The sequence below is a fragment of the Cryptomeria japonica genome, chromosome 10 (assembly GCF_030272615.1).
Source record: "Cryptomeria japonica chromosome 10, Sugi_1.0, whole genome shotgun sequence".
NCBI lineage: Eukaryota > Viridiplantae > Streptophyta > Pinopsida > Cupressales > Cupressaceae > Cryptomeria > Cryptomeria japonica.
In genome coordinates, this window is record NC_081414.1 from 299219251 (window position 1) to 299238100 (window position 18850).

The following is an 18850-nucleotide window of genomic DNA, read 5'->3' on the forward strand; positions in this document are numbered from 1 at the left end:
CTATAGTCTTGATTGCAAATTTATTTATTGAGCTTTCTGGAAATATTGTCGGGTTACCATCCAGGAGCATTTTGCTTGCAACTAGAATTTTAAATTTGGTTGAAGCTTGGATGGTTGAATATTTTGTGATTGGATTGGGAGTTTGCTTGATTGGATTTGTCAATTTGGGCTTTGATCTTCTTCAAATTTCCTTCTCATTACTATGATTTTTCCAAGTTGGAGCTTCAACTCTCTTGGCATTTCAATTTGAAAAGATTTTCTTAATTGTGTTTGTTTAAATATTGATTTTGAGGGGGGTTTTGTTTTTTAAAGATTGCAATTTTGGTTTGGGGAGTTGATTTGTACATATGTGATGTGTTTTGGCAAAATTTGGAAATTGGAGTGCTATCGAGAATGTATATTGTACATATTTCATTTATGAATTTGTGTTTCCCTTTTCTTGTGGTCTTTTCAAGATTTTTATTTCCTTTATAATTATGTTTTGCACCTCATTTTTCTTTACTTCATCTCTAGGTATTATTGTGTAAGTTTGATGTATTTTTGTGCATGTCTATGTGAGGAGGTCCAGGGAATTGATACCAAATCTTCTATATGTGATCTTATTGTTATGTTTTTGTTTTTTTCATAGCCTTATTTTTTCCTCCCGCACCTTTTGGGAGTGGTACTGGTCAATTTGGTGAGCCTATGTACGAAACTGGGTAGTTTCGACACTTGATTTGTCTATTTTTCATCATTTTTGCTCTCTCTCCCTAATGTGCTATAGAAACTCACCAATTCACTAAATTTTGGCATGAATGCACTACATAATGGTCTACATGTGATAATATACTCCCCAAATGTGCTAATATGGTCTTTTGATGTGATGTTTTGTCTTGTGATGCCACATTTGTCAGTTTAGCTCAGTTAGGTCATTTTTTTTGGATTTTGGGCTTTTACCAGAGGTTTCTTGTGATTGATTTGATTTTATCAAAAGTTTCTATGATTTAAAACTCATCATTTAATTTTTATTTGAGCTCCGGTAGGATTTTTTGTGCCGCACCATTAAGGATTGTGCTTATGTGTTTGCTTAGCTCCAATAAGAGGGGAAATGCCTTGCTATTGAGGGATGAATTATGTGAACTCTAGAGATATTATTGTGCCTCACTATTGAGGATGTATTTGGATATATTTTATTAAGAGGAATGTATTCCTATCTCATGTTTACTGTTATGTTTGTATTGGTGAAGGCTCTTTCTTTATATGTTGGTTTCATGGTTTATATTGTGCTTCAGTTTTGTATCAGTAATGTTGTGTTATTTGATTCACTTCATGTTGAGCCTTCATGATTTTATTTGATTTTTTTGTGTTTATGTTTCACCCTAAGGTCTTGGTCCATGGATAGGGAGAGTGGGCTCTTGCATGTGTTGGAACAAGGTCATGAGCAATGGGCTTCTAAGAGGTTCCTAGAGAGGATGCTTAGGGTATAGACCTGTCATGGAACCACATGAAGAGTTTATGTTTAATTAAAAGTGATAACTATAATAATTTTATTATTGGGAATGGATAATTAGGATTCACATAATCAATATAATGAATAGTTGTTGTGCCCCACTCATAGCCCTTGATGAGAGACTCGGAATGGGATTGGGAAGACCGTTGTGATGGTAAGCCAAACTCTCTTGATTTCTCTAGGTTGAGATGGTTCCACATGTCTATTAGGGTGGGTCTTGGACCCTTCTTTGTGAGGATATCATGTGATGACACTCTTTCCCTACATGTGTCGATGATCCTTATGCCTTGATTGTTGCTATGCCTCTGGGAGTTTATTGATTTATGATTAGCCTTGTGATGAGATTTGATTATTGGTTTGGATGTTATCTTGTGGATGTCATGTTGATTCCCTTGGTTGTTAGGTGACATCCTAGGTCTTGAGTGTTATTTGGAACCTCATGTCATCTCCTAGGACGAGGGGTGGTTCCTATTAGGTTCCACATGGTTGGGTGGTTTGATGTCTTCTTCCTTTGGGATTTCTTTATTGGATGCTAGCATGCATGGATATGGATTCTATGATTCTTAATTATGTGGATAGTTGTGGAGCTGATTTATATGTATTGAGATAGTATATTGTATCATGATGACATTGCAAATGTAAAAGATATTATGTACTCTTATGCCTTGCATTCTTATGCATTAGGACGGGATGTAGTAGCTGAGATTATGGCTTTGCAAATATGTGAGATGTTGTAATCTTTGCATGGAATATGTTGTAATAAATGTTCAATGTGTAATAGATAAATATTTGGATTCTATATTGGACTATTAAATGAATGATTAGTTTATATGTATTCTTGTGGTATATGAGTTCATGAGTTAGTCTTGTATATATGGATTTCTATTAGCAATAAGTTTAAAGCTTGTTGTTATAATTCTTGAATATGTATGTGAGTAGAATCTTAATGAGATGTAATGTGAATCTTAAGGAATGATCTAGTTCTTTGTATAAGATGGTTATTTAAATTTATATTTTGATAGATGTATAAATAAAGATAAGGGAATTAGGAACATTTGGTTTGATGCTTAAAATGAACTTAGAGATCAAAATTAATTGGGAATATAATAGTAGGTGATGTTATTAGTAAGTAGTGACATTGAAGTACCCTAGGGAATGAATGAATGATTGAATGAATAAATAAAGGAATGGATGATTATATGTATGCATTGAGATGATAATTGTTATGATGTTGTTTCCACTTGTGTTATATGTGGTTATGGTTATGTCCATGATGTCTTAAGAATTCATGTAGATGTTAATCTATGATCCTGAGTAATGATAGTTTATTATATGTTGTTTTAGTAGATGTTTTACAAAAAAAAAATCTCTATTTGTTGGTTAGTTTAGTTATTTTCTCTATGGTATTTTGGTGGGTATTACAATACATGTATATGTATATGTATATGTATATGTATATGTATATGTATATGTATATGTATATGTATATGTATATCTACATATATATATACATATATATAATACATATATATATACATATATAATATATGTATACATATACATAGTCACACACACACACACATGTACACACATATACATAGAGAGAGAGAGAGAGAGAGAATCGTAAAATAAGAAATATTTTAAAATGAAGCAAGCTTCTTTATCCATCTCTAGATAAAGAAACATCATGTATACATTAAAAATAGCTATATTAAAATATTTTTAAACATTTATAGATATACTAAACAAATAATCATTACATGCATAGATGTCATCAATTGCAATAAAGGATATAATATATTATTAGCTCCCTTAAGGCATCCTCACAAATCATAAAAATAATTTCTCGTATGACAATCTAACTTTATACAACACCTTCTTGTAGCCCACAAAGAATAACCCTTCCTTCTAATATACAACATTTATCTTACTTGGGTCCCTATATTACATTTTTTTATATGTACATGTATGGAATTTACCTAAAATACTAACTCTATTTACATTCATTTGCATTCCTAAAAAGGATTTGGTATTACAAATAACCATGAAATCATTAATATATTAAACATTTATGATAGAAATTAAACATCTACATGAACTATATATACAAATGTGTGGATAAAATATTGCATTCAATAGATTAATGGTGCATATTTTCATGTAAAAGGTACCATCAACCTCTAAATATATCAATTGAATTTTTAATCAATGATAAAACATATAACACTCAATATGCATAAAAGAAGTTATGCTCAATGTAAGGGAATATCATATAGTAGTGGCACATTATATGTAAACCAACACTCTTATACCAAATATAGCATTATCAAGGTAGGCCCTAACCCATTTTAGATCCATAGGAAATTAATAAGTGCAACCAAAAATGGACAAATGATTATCATGTGAAGGTATATAACAAATTTTTTTTATGATTTTCATATATCTATAATGGGCACTTTTTATTCTTTGTAGCCTTATATATCATTACCAATTCTTACCATAATACCTAGAATAGAAATAAAGTACTAGGAGTCATCAATTCCTTAAATTGCTACATCACTTTATGAGATAAACTAATAAATAGAAGCAATTAGGGCATGTGAAAGTAGTCTATGTAGATCCCTAACCACCACCAATAGAACTAGTATATTTCTAGGATTTTATTGTATATACATGTTAGGAATAGGTTTATCTAGATCTACATGTATAGATTTTAGAGCTATTATATCATTTTCCATGAATATAAATCTTAAAAAATTATGCATTCTTTATCATTACATGAATAGTTTTGGATAGGAAACTAACTTCTAATTGATTAGGGATCCAAAACTAAGGAAATTAGTGTTCAATCTATAATGGATTAAATGAATGGTTAAGGATAGTTTGGTGTAGATTAGGGATATTTTAGGGTCAATCGGGATGGTTTCTAGAAAATTGCTTCTATGATAAATTTAAAGGGATGTAAATGATCTTCTAGTGGATTGGGAATTTAAAGCTAAGGAAATTAGTAAAACATAGAATCAATTAGGAATGTTTTTAAGGATGATTTGGTGTAGATTAGGGATGGTTTAGTGTGGACTAGGATAAATTATCCCATGGATTCTAGAGTAGGTTAGGGATTTAACTACTTGGAAGGAAATTAGTAAAATCTAATTGGATTAAACTTGGATTTTGAAAGATAATGAACTAAACTAACTTTTTAAATGCAAATTAAATAGAAAGAATATATATTCAAGAACTATAAATAATAGAGAAAACAAAGATGTATAAGGAGGAAGCAAATAAGAACTAGAAGTTGCAGGTATAAAATCATATATAATCATTATATATAACCTAATAATGTCACAATTTTGAAGATTAATTAATGATGAATCAAAAATCATCATACCTAAAAATTGAAGCCTTTCCTATGGAAATAAACTAGTTGTGTTTGATTATTGAAGATGCTTGAATTGATGCAAAAGAAAAAAAAATCTCATTTATGTGTGTTTCACTTGAATCATTTTGACTAGTACGCATTTGTTTAGTTAGTATCCAGACAAAAGGGTTTTGAACAGAGGGGTTTTGGTCGAACCCCTTCTAGCTGGAAACCATCAAGTTGGATTCGCTTATATGACATCCTAGGTGGCAGTCACATCACCCCATTTCAAGAAATTCTAAAATTTCTCACTTTTTCTGAATTTTCCATAGACAAAATAATTTTTTTCAAAAATCTAAAATACCCTTTTGTAGAGCTCAGAGTTAAGAATCTAGAATTGTATTTTTTTATGTTTTGATTATTGTTTATATGTTTTTTTTTGTAAATTATTGTAAGTAGGTTGTTAAAATTAAAAACAAGGTTGATTAGAAATTAAAGGAAAACTATTTAACCATAATAAAATATTTTGCAAAATATATGGTGCATTGCAAGATAGAATATTCTCCAAAAGGGTATAATTGGTGTAGACACCTAAAATTGTCCTAGCCTAATTAAATAAATATTTATTTATTCAATTGTTTTATCTTAGCTTTTTCCCTCCATGACACTTATCATTCATCTCTTAATTTGCCTTTAACCACCTCTCTAATATTTTCCCATTTTATATACCTACCCTTTAATCCTAGTTGACCATTTATCCATTCACCTCTTAATCCTATCCCTCCATTTCTAAGGTACTCTATATAAGAATATCCTTTCATCCTTGCCAAATCCTAATCTAATCAATCTTCATGCACTCTTTTATAGCAATCAAGCAATCAAACATCTACACAACCACAATCCATTCTTTGTTGAGCTCTTTTGCACAATAAAAAATTTGAGAGCAACCATATCAAAACAAGATCAATGGAGATAGGAAACAATGAAGATCAAACCCTACTAAGCATGTGAATGGTATAATCTTTCATATTTTTTAAATTTTGCATGTTTTAGGTTCTTCATTAGTGTATGGTGGATTTTTAGTTGTAGAACTACATTTTTATGTGGTTGGATCTTTGTTGGTTTTACAATAGTTTGTCATTCCATTTTCACCATATACATTTTGACACACCCGATGAGACCTTAGTCCTTTTTTTTCTAACATCATTTTGCATTTTTAAGTCTTTTTGTCGAGTTACAAGTCAGATTAGCAATAGTTATAGACGAAATCACGTATACGAATCATTCTATCATGTTTGTGTTCTTATCTGATATTTTATTTTGCAGGATTACCAGAATCGCATATGTGCATCATATTATTGTGTCTACAAGCTATATTAGCATGTATGCATATCCTTTTAGAATGTATTTGTATCCTTTTTCCACATCTGTGTTTCATATCTAATAGTATTTTGTAGTTTCTTATCGCCTTTGTATTCAGTCTTGTCATGTTTGTGTTTCATAGAGACATGTATTTGATCTCTAATTACATGTATGTGATATTTATTGTCGCATATACAATTTTTTCTATCGCATATATGTTTTAAGTGTTTTTGTAGGTTGCAAATTTTTTTACAGGTCTCAGTCTGGGTCTTTCTGCATCTGCATCAGGTATGACAATGTCTGTGTTTTCTGTATTTTCTTTTTGCTTTTCAATTAGGGTTAGATTTCAAATTTGATTTTCTTTTGTTCTAACTCCTTGTGGCCTAACAAAGTGGTGTAGTTGTCTCTATCGTCTTGTTGAAGGCCTTTTCACATTTTGTTTTGGGATTTCTAAAATTAACCTAACAAGTTTTCTTGCAGGGGTAATTTAGGTGTGTGTTTGTCATTTTTCTAGTTTAATTAGGGTCAAATCATTTTCATTAGGGGTAAATTAACTTTTTTTTAAGTGTCTTTTTCTTTTGGAATGCTTTGTGTTTAGATTACAACCCTAAGGTGATGACAAAAGTATCATCTCCCCTCACCTTCCATTGGATCTTGGGTGTAAGAGAAATTGTTATTATCTTTTTAGAGGGCCTTCTTCCCAAGAAGCCCATAAGGAAAAGTGAGAGGGAATGAGCCAAGCGATGCTTTGTTTCAGCCCACTATATAAATAATTGTTGTTTTAGATGAAAGTCTCTTATCACTTGGTGTCAATATTTTATACTAGTGGATGTCTCCCTCACTATCTATGTGATATGTAATCCACACAATGGTGCATAAAAACTTGTAAGGGCTAGGATGCCTCTTAATTGAGTGAACTGCCATGTAGTACCTCTGCCCTAAACATATTTTTAAACCCGGTCTAACCTTGATTCATTTACCATGATAAAATGTTATCGTCAGATATTATGATTATTGTGTGTACTTGTAAATGTGCTTTCGCATTGATTCTTATGTAAGTTTATTTGTTCTCCTAATTCATGTTATTAATCTCGGGCTAACACTTTCATTAAATATATATGTATGCATGTGTGGTTCATGATTGCAGGAGATTGCAGGTACAGTACCGCATAGATACAAGGTTCATCTCCACCTGGATTCGCAGGTTTGAGTGTACCTCATTGGTCCTAAGAGATTTGATTAGGTAGTCGTAAGACCCTCGCTTTAGCCTAGTCATGCTCAAGTGAGTGTCGTCAGTCGTCTGTTAGTTTCCTCTTTGGTTGGGTATGTGGGTCATGTATCTGGTTGGCTTTCTTGGGTTGCATGTTTTGCATGTGGTAAATTGAGTATTTAATCTTTAGTATTTCACTTGATTAAATGTGTTCTTCTATGCATTAGTAAATTAAGGGACTAAATTAAATAGGACCCCTTTTTGTGTGATTAAACATTAATTAGAATTGCTCAATTCCTGTTTGTAGCAAGTTCGATTAAATGGTTATTTTAAATGATGAATTAATTAAGTTTGTGCATTTTGAAAGGAAAGGTTAAATTGTATTCGAAAATATAAATAATTTACCCTCTTTAGAATTTTGAAATAAAAATCTTAGTTTTAATTAAATTAAGAAAAGCAATTTTTAGAAGAAAAGCAAGTCTTTGCATATTTGAATTGTTGGGGAAAATGATTTTTCATTTTATTTGGGAAAAAGTATTTTAAATCCAAAAATATGAATTTTTGGTCAAAACATTTCCATTTAACCTAAGTTTGAAAAATATTTTTGGGAAAGTTGTTTTTGGAATGAAATTTTTGGGCATTTGGGGGAAGAAGGATTTTCTTGAGCTTGCAGGTTGGGCTCTTCATCAAATCTTGCCAAGATTGTTGAATAAGGTAGGATTCTTGTTTATCTCTTTGATCTCTTTGCTAAATAGAGATTGTGTTGATTTTGAAGAAATCTAGTTGTGTTTGTTGATAATCTCATAGATTTTGGAAAAAAATGGAAGAGTTGTAATGAAATCTCCAATTCAAACCCTCCTTGCTTCCTTTCCAAACCTCTAGATTAAAATTTTGGTTGTTCAAATTGTTTTTTTTTAAATCAAAATTGGGTTTGGTTGTTCTCAATAAAATTTTGTTTAAAACTCCATTGAATGTTTTCAGAATTAAGTTTTAAATTGGAAATTAGTTTGGGGTTTGGCAAATTGGTTGAATAAATGTGTGTAAATCAAGCCTATTTGTCCAAATATGGTATTTGGTTGGAGAAGATTGCCTAATTGTATCTATTCTGGATTTGGCTGTTAAAAAAAATTATACATGAAAGCATATTTTGACTCTGGAAATGTCTCACAGTTTTGTCTCAGAAAGATTTCTGAGAATACCCATAAATTTGGGTGTTTTGGTTTTTGTTTTAATAAAAAAAAAAAATTTAAAATAAATAATAAAATTACCCCCACATGGCAGGGAAAATCCCCACCACGTAGGATGGTAGTAGTGCTACCAAGGGTAGCAAACTGCTACCATATGGTAGCAGCGCTACCCAAGGTAGCAACTTGCTACCCTATGGTAGCGGTCTGCTACCATTTGGTAGTAGCGCTACAATGGTAGCGTCTGTGGCCTTGGCAGTCCCTTGGGAAAAGGGGGGGGCACGTGGGTGTCCACGTGGGTCTACCCCATACTATTAGCTATTTTGTGTTTAAACAAAAAAATATAAACAAAAATAATAATATTTATATTTTTAAATAAAGTTTTTAAATATTATTTAATTCAAGTTTATTAAATAATATTTGATGATTAGTTTATTATTAATTAAATATATATTAATAAATATACATTAATTGATATTCAATTTCTAATTTATTAATTAACGTATATATATATATATATATATATATATATATATATACTAATTGATATTTTAGTTCGTATATTTTAAATATATGCAAGGAAATATTTTGTTAATTTGGGAAATGATTATCTATTCTAGTTTCTTTTAAAAGGTATATTCCCATATTTTGAACAGTGTATCTTGTTTTTGAAAAAAAATAAGTTTAGATAAATTGTTTTGTTCAAGTATGGAATAATGATTTTATTTTGGAAATTAAATATCAAATTTTGGTTAATTAATATATATTTAATTATATCTTTATATGTTTGTGCATATAATTACAATTATATTAATGTGATTTGGTTTGAAAACTCATGATGAAGTATTTATATTATTTTATGATGCAAAATGAATTTTAGTGAGTTAGTAAACCATGAGCGTCATGTACCTAGACAAGGTAGACAAATTGCAATCTACTTAGATCTATTAGAAAACTGAATCGATTGTAATGTTTAAACAATATGGAAAAAGAATGTCATTTTCAGATTTATGCCTATGAATGTTTAATTTTTTGTATTCGCATTTGATTAAGAAATGGCAATTCCTTGATTGTGGTTGTTGAATATTGTCGTATGTTTATTTTGGAATCTACTTATGTCCTTGATATTGAGTATTGACTATTTTCATGTGATTGTTTGTATCTGGTCATGTCCTTTATGCGAGTGTTGGGTGTTGTTTTGTGGTTGACTGTAGTTGGTCATGTCCCTAGTCAGGGAACCATCAGTCAGTGCACCTTGTATGAAGACTTGTTTGGCCAAGTGGGTATCCCTATTGTTTTGAACTCTGTATGCTTGTCCTGGTGTATACCTAGGTTTTAGGAGTTTGATTGTTTATGGTCTAGTGTCATATGGGAAAGTGGCTTTCAAGTGGGGGTCGCGCTCAAAGTGATTACAGGGTAACCCATTGAAAGTGTGTCTAAATAAGTGATAACCCAATATCCTATTAGAGAGTTTAGTTAGTGAAACACTAAGTAAGATAATTGTGCCTCACACATGGGATGAGGGCTAGTACAGACTTGGCATGCAATGAGAAGGCTTGAAATGGCAAACCAACAACCTTGTCTCCATGAAAGGATGTGTTGGGTCCACATGAGATTTGGATGAGCTGGAGGGTCAAGAAAGGTTGCTAGGGTAACCCAATAGATGGGGTCGGGACCTATGGAGTCCTGCCATGGTAACCATACCAATTTATGTGATGACACTTGCCCCTTATGTTCACTAGTGTGCGGTTTTTGTGGTCTTTATTAGGAACACTGTTGTGGAATCATATCTGGTTGTTTTTCCCTTGTGAGAACCTGTTATTCATGTTAGACCATGGGTTTCTTAGGATGGGTTGCGAGGACTTAGTTTCGCGGGTGCTCTAGTTGTTCTTTTGAGATTGTTATTTATCATGTTCAGATGGATCCTTTTTCTTTTGGGGGATCATTCATGTATTTATTGGACTGATGTGGTCATATGTGTTATTGGTTATGTACACCCTGATGGCAGGATGTAAATGATGTGAACCTTATGTATTCTTCACCCTATTATTTTATCAGAGGGGTCTTGTAGTTGAGCAGACCCGTAGATGTAGCCCACTAGGGGTGAACTCTGGTATCATTTCGGTGTTATGTGGTATTTATGTTCTTCTATTTCCTTTTTATTTAGCATGTATGGATGGCATTATGGTTAAAATGTATAATGTGGATTAGATGATGTTAATCTTAAACGCATGTATGTAGTCATCTTATTAAATGTAGTAATTTGGATCATGAAGAATGTAGGTTGACATAATGGAAAGTATTTATTAGTTTATAATGCAATTAAAGTATGTAAGGGAATTAGATGCACAACATATGTTTTAATGTAAGTTTAGTTGAAATGTATGGTAAAATTTTAATGGATGAACTTAATCATGTTATCTATATTTTTAACTTACCGAAAGAATTTATCCTTGTTTAAATCATTATCATGTCATTAAGTTAATTAACTTAATTGGATTAATTAGCGTGAGTTGAGTTAAGTGTTGAATCAAGTAATCACATTGGGAAACTCCTTAGGTGTTATTTAAGTCTTTCATTGTGTAATATGATCTTAATGTTAACTCGATGTATCTTTGATCTTGTTTTAACTTTAAAAAAAAATTGCACTATATTCTTGTGTTTTAGCTTTATCCCTTCGGGGTTTCCTGGTGGGGCATTACACGCCACACGTATAACCACCAATATACCCCAAAATATTACTATAAACCTTATATTAGTGGCCCACCCTCTTTTTGATCAAACATTGTGATAGCTTCAGTGCAAGGGGATAGCTAGTTTTCCCCCCGAGATACTCATCATAAGGCTTCCGTGAGATGAGACAAAAATCCTCAGCTTAGCATAAGCTACTTGTAGCTTTCTGGGGAGAGGGTGATTGGGTCATCCTTCCAATTCTAGAGGCCCTTAGGTGTCCTATCGTGCAAAGATAAAATAATGTATATACACCCCTTAAGGTGTCCCTACATTTGAGTCGATAGAGATTCCAGGTTGTCAATTGAGGTTACTGCCATGAGACCTTGTCCTTAGGCTAAAAAGTGTTTGAAGTATTTTTTATTGTGTTTAGACCCATGGAAATTGGGCTATTTTGGATTATTGAACATACACATTAATAATAACACCTTCTGACATTATGTTTGTTGTTCTTTCTTGCCACAAAAAAAAAATCAACATTGAGATATGGTCACTTTCAACATTTTCAAAATTTGGACAAAACTCAGTAATTTTCCAAAAATGTGTTTGTGTTCACTTTCAGCACGTATATGATCTTTTTGGCCTCTTATGTGCTTATCTCCAGTGCATATCTAACACATATTATCACATCTATGTATCTTTCTGGCGTGTATTGGAACAAAACTAAGAAAACATTATTGATAGTAAAAACTGCGTAGGTGTTCAGTATTGCCGCATCTATGCACATTATCAGTGCATATCTGCAACTTTATATTGTGTATCTGAGTATAACTAATAATTGCATCATAACTATGAAAATGCATATCTATAACTTTATATCTCATATTTGAGCATAACTGAGAATTTCATTACAACTATGAAAATGTGTATTTGCAACTTCATATCGTGTATTTGATCATAAATGAGAATTACATTTCAATTGTGAAAATACATATCAAGACTCTGAAACTGCGTACAAGTTGAATTTTGACACATCTGTGAAATCATATCATGTCTATGCTCTAAGATCATAAGAGCTTCCAAGGAAGATTGCATAGGTCTTCATTTTAGGTCAACCATCTCTTGTCACAGCTTTTTCATACATTTTCAGACATCATTTGCAATCTTCCATTCACACTTTTCCAACTAGAGTCAAAAGGTTGTTTAATAGTCCTCACCCTATCTTGCAAACACATTACATCACATTACTAGGTGGTTCTCACATAAAATTTGTCCTCTTGGGTACCATTTGGCTATCTTTAGTTAAGGTCAACTTACCTCATCAAGAGTTTATCATCTCTTTAGAAGCCACACCTTGCTTTATATTATCACATTTATATTGAACTTACACTTTTGGGACATTGCAAGACAATCCTAGATTCACTTTTCATTTCACAATCCTCTTGGTCTTCCATAGTCTTCACATTTTTCTTCCATCCTCCATTTTAGCCAAGGTCTTTCATGGTTCAAACTCATTCACAAAGGATTAGATAAGAAGAAAACAAAACTCTAAGATCTCTCAACATGAGTACATATGAGTTTGATTGAGATGAATTTTACAACCCACAAATCTTTGACAATCGCAATAATCCACTAGATAATGAAAATGACAATGAGTCCATTACTGCCATAGACATTCAAGACACTATATCCGATGCATTATTTAATAGATTGGTTGAAGAAATCATGAGAAGAGATCGTCAATAATTTTTACAAGTGTTTATACAAAGTGGTGCAAGATTACCCCGTTACTTTGATGTGTCACAAATTTTGGAAGAGGATCTCAACCAAGCTAATGCAAATCCTAGTGGTAATGATGGTGGTAATACAAGAGAGTGCCTCATGACTAAGTCACCCTCATCCTTGTTTCAAAAACCTAAAGTGACCAATACTCATGCTTATACCAATGATTCTAGAAACACAAATGAGCATCCCCATGCTCATCCTTTCCAAGGGTGAAGGAATACCAATGCATATGCTCAACAACAAGAGAATATCCAAGATCATGACAGTACCTACACAAGGAGACCCTGTGTTCGATTTCGAAGAAATAATCAAAGACCATACTTACAATACCAATTTTTTTGGTGGTCATGACACATACAATCATCCTAGGCCTATTTCTCCCCATCATAATACCATACCAAGTGGTCCATACAATAACAATAATTAAATTCCTCCATTAGAGCATATGTACGACCAGTATCATCCTTACATGCATTATATTCCTCCTCCACCTAGTCGCTCAGGCATGGGAATACCTCAAAGAGACAAAGCACCACCTAGTAATGATTTGCAACAATAGATTAAGGAATTGCAACAACAAATAGAAAGTATTCATTTACACCAACAAAGGATTACATGATCAATTCCATATGTCCTTATTTATTTGACAAAAGCATACCAATGCCTCCTTTTCCTCCAAATTTTGTGACACCTAAGTTTGAAAAGTACAAAGGAAAGGGACATCCCAAGGCACACATTAGAGAGTTTTTCATGGCTTTCATAGAAGTGGCAAGAGAGGAATCCTACTTGATTAGATTATTTCCACAAAGTTTAGTTGGACAAGCCATGGAATGGTTTTCACAACTTTTGCCCAATATCAAGTCATGGGGTGAATTGGCAGAGGCCTTTATACAACACTTCTCATACAACATTGAAATTGATGTATTAGTGACCACATTATGTAATACAAAGAAAAAAATTGGAGAGTCATTTGTGTCATTCTTACAGTGATGGAGAAAATGGCTAGTCATTGCTCTTTTCAAATTCCACAAAAATAAATGGTTTAAATGTTTACCCAAAAAGTTAACAAAGATATTGGATATGAACTAAGAAAATCATGTTTGTCTACCTTTAAGGAGCTCATTGAAAAAAAATTAGTAGTTGAGAAAGTCTTGATTGAGCAAGGCACCATACAGTTATTTAAAGACAATAAAGATGATTCTAATGGGAAATACAAACCCTGATTTTGGAACAAAAACAAGAATACCATTAATGATGGGGTGGTGGATGCTAATGTGGTTAAACCAATGCTAGCTTTCCCTGGTCCAAGTTCATCCAACAATCAAGTAAACTCTCAAAGGACATTAAAATCGCCAAGGATGTATACTCCATTGGGATAACCAATTGAAACCACATTGAAGAAGTTGGTTGCAAATAATCTCATTACATTGCTATATAATAAACCATTTGAACCAAAAGTGAAGCCATCATGGTGGATTGACAACGAATTTTGCAAGTATCACAAGAGCAAGGGCCATAAGACTAGTAATTGTCACAGATTGAAGAATCTCATCCAATATCTTATTGACAAATATGGCGCAATAGAAGTTGATGTTCACACTTCCAATGAAGAGCATGTGATTCAAGGAACCATTCTCAAAAAATGATACGAGAAAAGTCCCCAAGATAGACAACAATGCAAATTATACCAATATGTCATATTATTACACCATCAGCCATATTTCAAAAATGGACAACCATGTGCCGGACAACCATGTGCCTACCATAATTATCAAAGACAAAACACCTAAATGCACTACTCAAAGGGGGAAGTTATTTTAAAATTCATTGAACCTAAAGCAACATCGTCTTTGTCATTTGATGGCAAATCCCCCGAATGCAATGTCACTAGTTGAAGGGGTAAAGTTACTTTACAAGGTGTTTCATCCACAACAACAACTTCATCATCTACCAAGAATGAATATGACCTTGTAAATCAATTAAGGAAGACACTTTCTCTTATCTCCATCCTTGAGCTTTTATGCATTTCACCCTCACATAAGTTTATTTTGCATGAAAACTTGAGAGAGACATTCATTCCTACCGATCTAAATGTGGACTAGTTTCAAGCCATGGTGGGATACCTTTCCACCCCACATTGCCTTACATTCACAGAACTAGATGACACATCTCGATACCAACCACACAATGCACCACTTCACATTGAAGCTTTCCTCCGTAAAAACTGCATAAAACGAGTCTTGATAGACGGATGAGTAGGTCTCAATATTTGTACATTAAACACCATCATATAATTGGGATACTAAAAAAAATTTGTGGATTCTAGAAAGAAGATCATCATAAAGGAATATGATGATGAATAATACTCCTCAAAAGGAACAGTCACCCTACCTCTAAGTGTCTTGCCAGTAACAAAGGATGCGGTTCGCCAAGTCCTTGATCTTGATCTCACATAAAAAATTCTTTTGGGATGACCATGGATACATGAAATGAGAGTAGTGCCTTTGATATATCACCAATTCATTAAGTTTCCACATAACGCAGTCGAAGTCACAGTCAAAGGTGATCCAAATCCATACATATATTGCAACAATATTTCACCAAGACCTAAAAAAATTGTCCCAATCAATCGAGCGGATACTCCATCTTCAGCATGGAATCATTGAAAGGCTCCACTTCAAAGCAAGCAGGTCTTAAAGGAAAATTCAAGGACAAAGGCATGGGAGAATATAACCAAAATCAAACCATGTATCTAAGATAATTAATTGACTTTCCTAAGAAAAATGGTAGACCACAACCTTCAAGGTCATTATAAAATGATAACAATCATTATAAAATGGGATCCCACTACTTTCAAGAAATCTATGAGATGCTTTATAAGGAGCCAGAAGAACAACCTAATCAAGATCACATCACAATACCAGTTGAGATCTATGGAAAAGGCTGAAAGTTTCTACAAAAGATGGGATATGATGGAAAAGGTCATCTTGGCCTACAAAAGAAAGGTATTGTTGATCTATTGCAACCTGAATTAGTACCAAAGAAACAGCGAACAAAAGGACTTGGTTTTGCACCATTCAGATTGCATGGTCTTGATTCCCAAGAAACATTACAAATCACTCATCTCACTTCTACTAATGAGTGATGACAAGAGAAACACTATTCTACAAATTCAAACAAATGGGAATGGGGTTTTGACAAATCATCTCGTGATTACAAGCTCGCAAAAACTTTCAGAGAACTTGGTGAACCCATTGAAGAAGAAAAATTTGGAGAGCTATTTAGATTTGGTCAAGTAGCATCATCTAGTTCTATATCTCAAGAAAAGAAATATAGTGATGAATCATGGATAAAGACCTTTTGGAATCTTGAACCCTCTATGTCTCAAGGCTCTAGGTGAAAATCACAAAAAGTGAGAACTATCATTGTTGAGTGTCCTTCTAGTGATGTCGATTTAAATTCCTTCATGATTGAGACTAATGAGGAGAGTGCCAGTGACGACCTCGATGACCTTATTGATATACCTAAAGATTCTTGTGTCTTTACCCTTACACCTGTTGACTTTGAACATACCAATGGCCTTCCCCTCATCCACATGTAACTCATTGAGTGGGACCAACAAGGGCCTCCACAACTTAACACATTCCAAAATGATGAGGCCTTCATTGACTACCTTGGTATAAGAGATGATCTTCCTCTTGGGGACCATAAAGCAGGATACATCATTGACCTTAACAGTGTGGAATATTTTGGAGAGGGTGCCAAACCTTTCAGATGCAAAAATATAAAAATCAAATCAAATAATGGGTCTTTTAGTGAAAACCACATTGTGGAGCTTTCTAACCCTAAAAAGGTAAAAAGAAAGGATGCATCCAATGGTGAAAACCTCAATGAGGCACCCAAGGATGGAAGATTTGACACTCTCCCCATGATATCATATCAGGAAAAGTCATCTATGTTGATTGAAGAAACCATCAATACAAACATTCAGAAAGAGGAAGTACTGCATAATATCTTTTTTGCACAATCATTAATAGAAATTGAGTGACTAAAGTTCACAAAGTTCTTCAAAGAGAGGGAGATAAAATTTTAATGGTCATACATAGATATGCCTGGATTAGATCTTGATTTGGTTATGCATCACTTGACAGTTGCTCCAAGTGCCAACCCAATTAAACAAAAGCTACGTAAGATGTATCCACAGGTTGCATTACTAGTGAAAGTTGATCTTGAAAAGTTATTGGACATTGGCTTCATCAGACCAATTGACTATCCTGAATGGATTTCCAATATTGTACTAGTCAGCAAAACAGATTGCAGCATATGAATATGCACTAATTTTAGAGACATCGACAAGGATTTTCCCAAGGATGACTTCCCATTACCAAATATTGATTTGATCATCAATCTTATAGCAAGCCATGCAATGTTATCTCGTATGGATGGATTCTTTGGATACAATCAGGTTAAGATAGGACCTGAAGATCAACACAAGATAGCATTTACATGTCATTGGGGTACTTTTTGTTAGAATGTCATGCCCTTTGGATTAAAGAATGTAGGTGTCACATATTAGAGAGTCATGATGACAATATTTCACAACCTCATGCATGTTACTATGGAAGACTATGTAGATGATCTTTGTGCAAATCAATTGCAAGGGAAGAACATTTGGATATTATATCATTGGTTTTTTATCGCTTGGAAATGTACAAAGTCAGATTGAATCCCTAGAAGTGTGTCTTTGGGGTGACCTCTAGGAAACTCCTAGGATACATTATCTGACAATAAGGTATTGAAGTAGATCAGTCAACTCAATTCATTACAAGAAAGACTTCAGTCAATTCACAAGTTCATAATGCAGCTTGCAAATAAGTGTCATCCATTTCAACATTTTCTTCACAAGAACATTAAATTTTGGTGGCATGATAAATGTCAATTGGATTTTCAAATCCTCAAAGACTATGTCTTGAATCCACCAATGATTATAACACCAATCCAAGGAAAACCATTGTTACTCTACATATCAGCAACAACGATAGCACCGGGGACAATCTTAGTGCAATAGGACTAGGAAGGAAAAGAAAGAGCCATATACTAAATCAATCGCACATTGGTTGGATACAATTTTAATTATACTCTGATTGATCGCACATGTCTCGCCATGCTTTTTGCTTCGTAAAAATTGCATCATTACATGCTAACTCATAAAACAAATCTCAGAGCAAGAATCGATCCACTAAAGTATCTATTAAATAAAGCAACTCTCACAAGCAAGTTGGATAAGTGGGTCATGATGTTAAGGAAATTCAACATTGAGTATGTGGACAGAAAATCTATTAAAGGATAAGTCATTGCAGACCAACTTGTAGATGCACCAATGATCGATGATTCTTCGATTATATCAGAATTTTTGAATGAATCCATCTTCACAGTGACAAAATATAGACTTTGGCAATTATACTTTGATGGTTCATATGCACAACATGGAGAAAGAGAAGGCATAATATTCATCACACATCACGGGGATTCTATTCCTAAATCATATCGGCTATCTTTTCCTTACCCAAATAATATTGAAAAATATGAGGCCTTGACAACAAGTCTATGGATTGCAACTTAGTGGAAGATCCAAGAACTTTATGTTTTTGAGGACTCTCAACTTGTGATCCATCAAATAAATTATTATTATCAAACAAAAGATGAAAAACTAATACCTTACAAGAAAATGGTGGATGACTTCAAGAAGTACTTCACAAAGATAGTTTTCCAGCAAATACCAAGAGAGAACA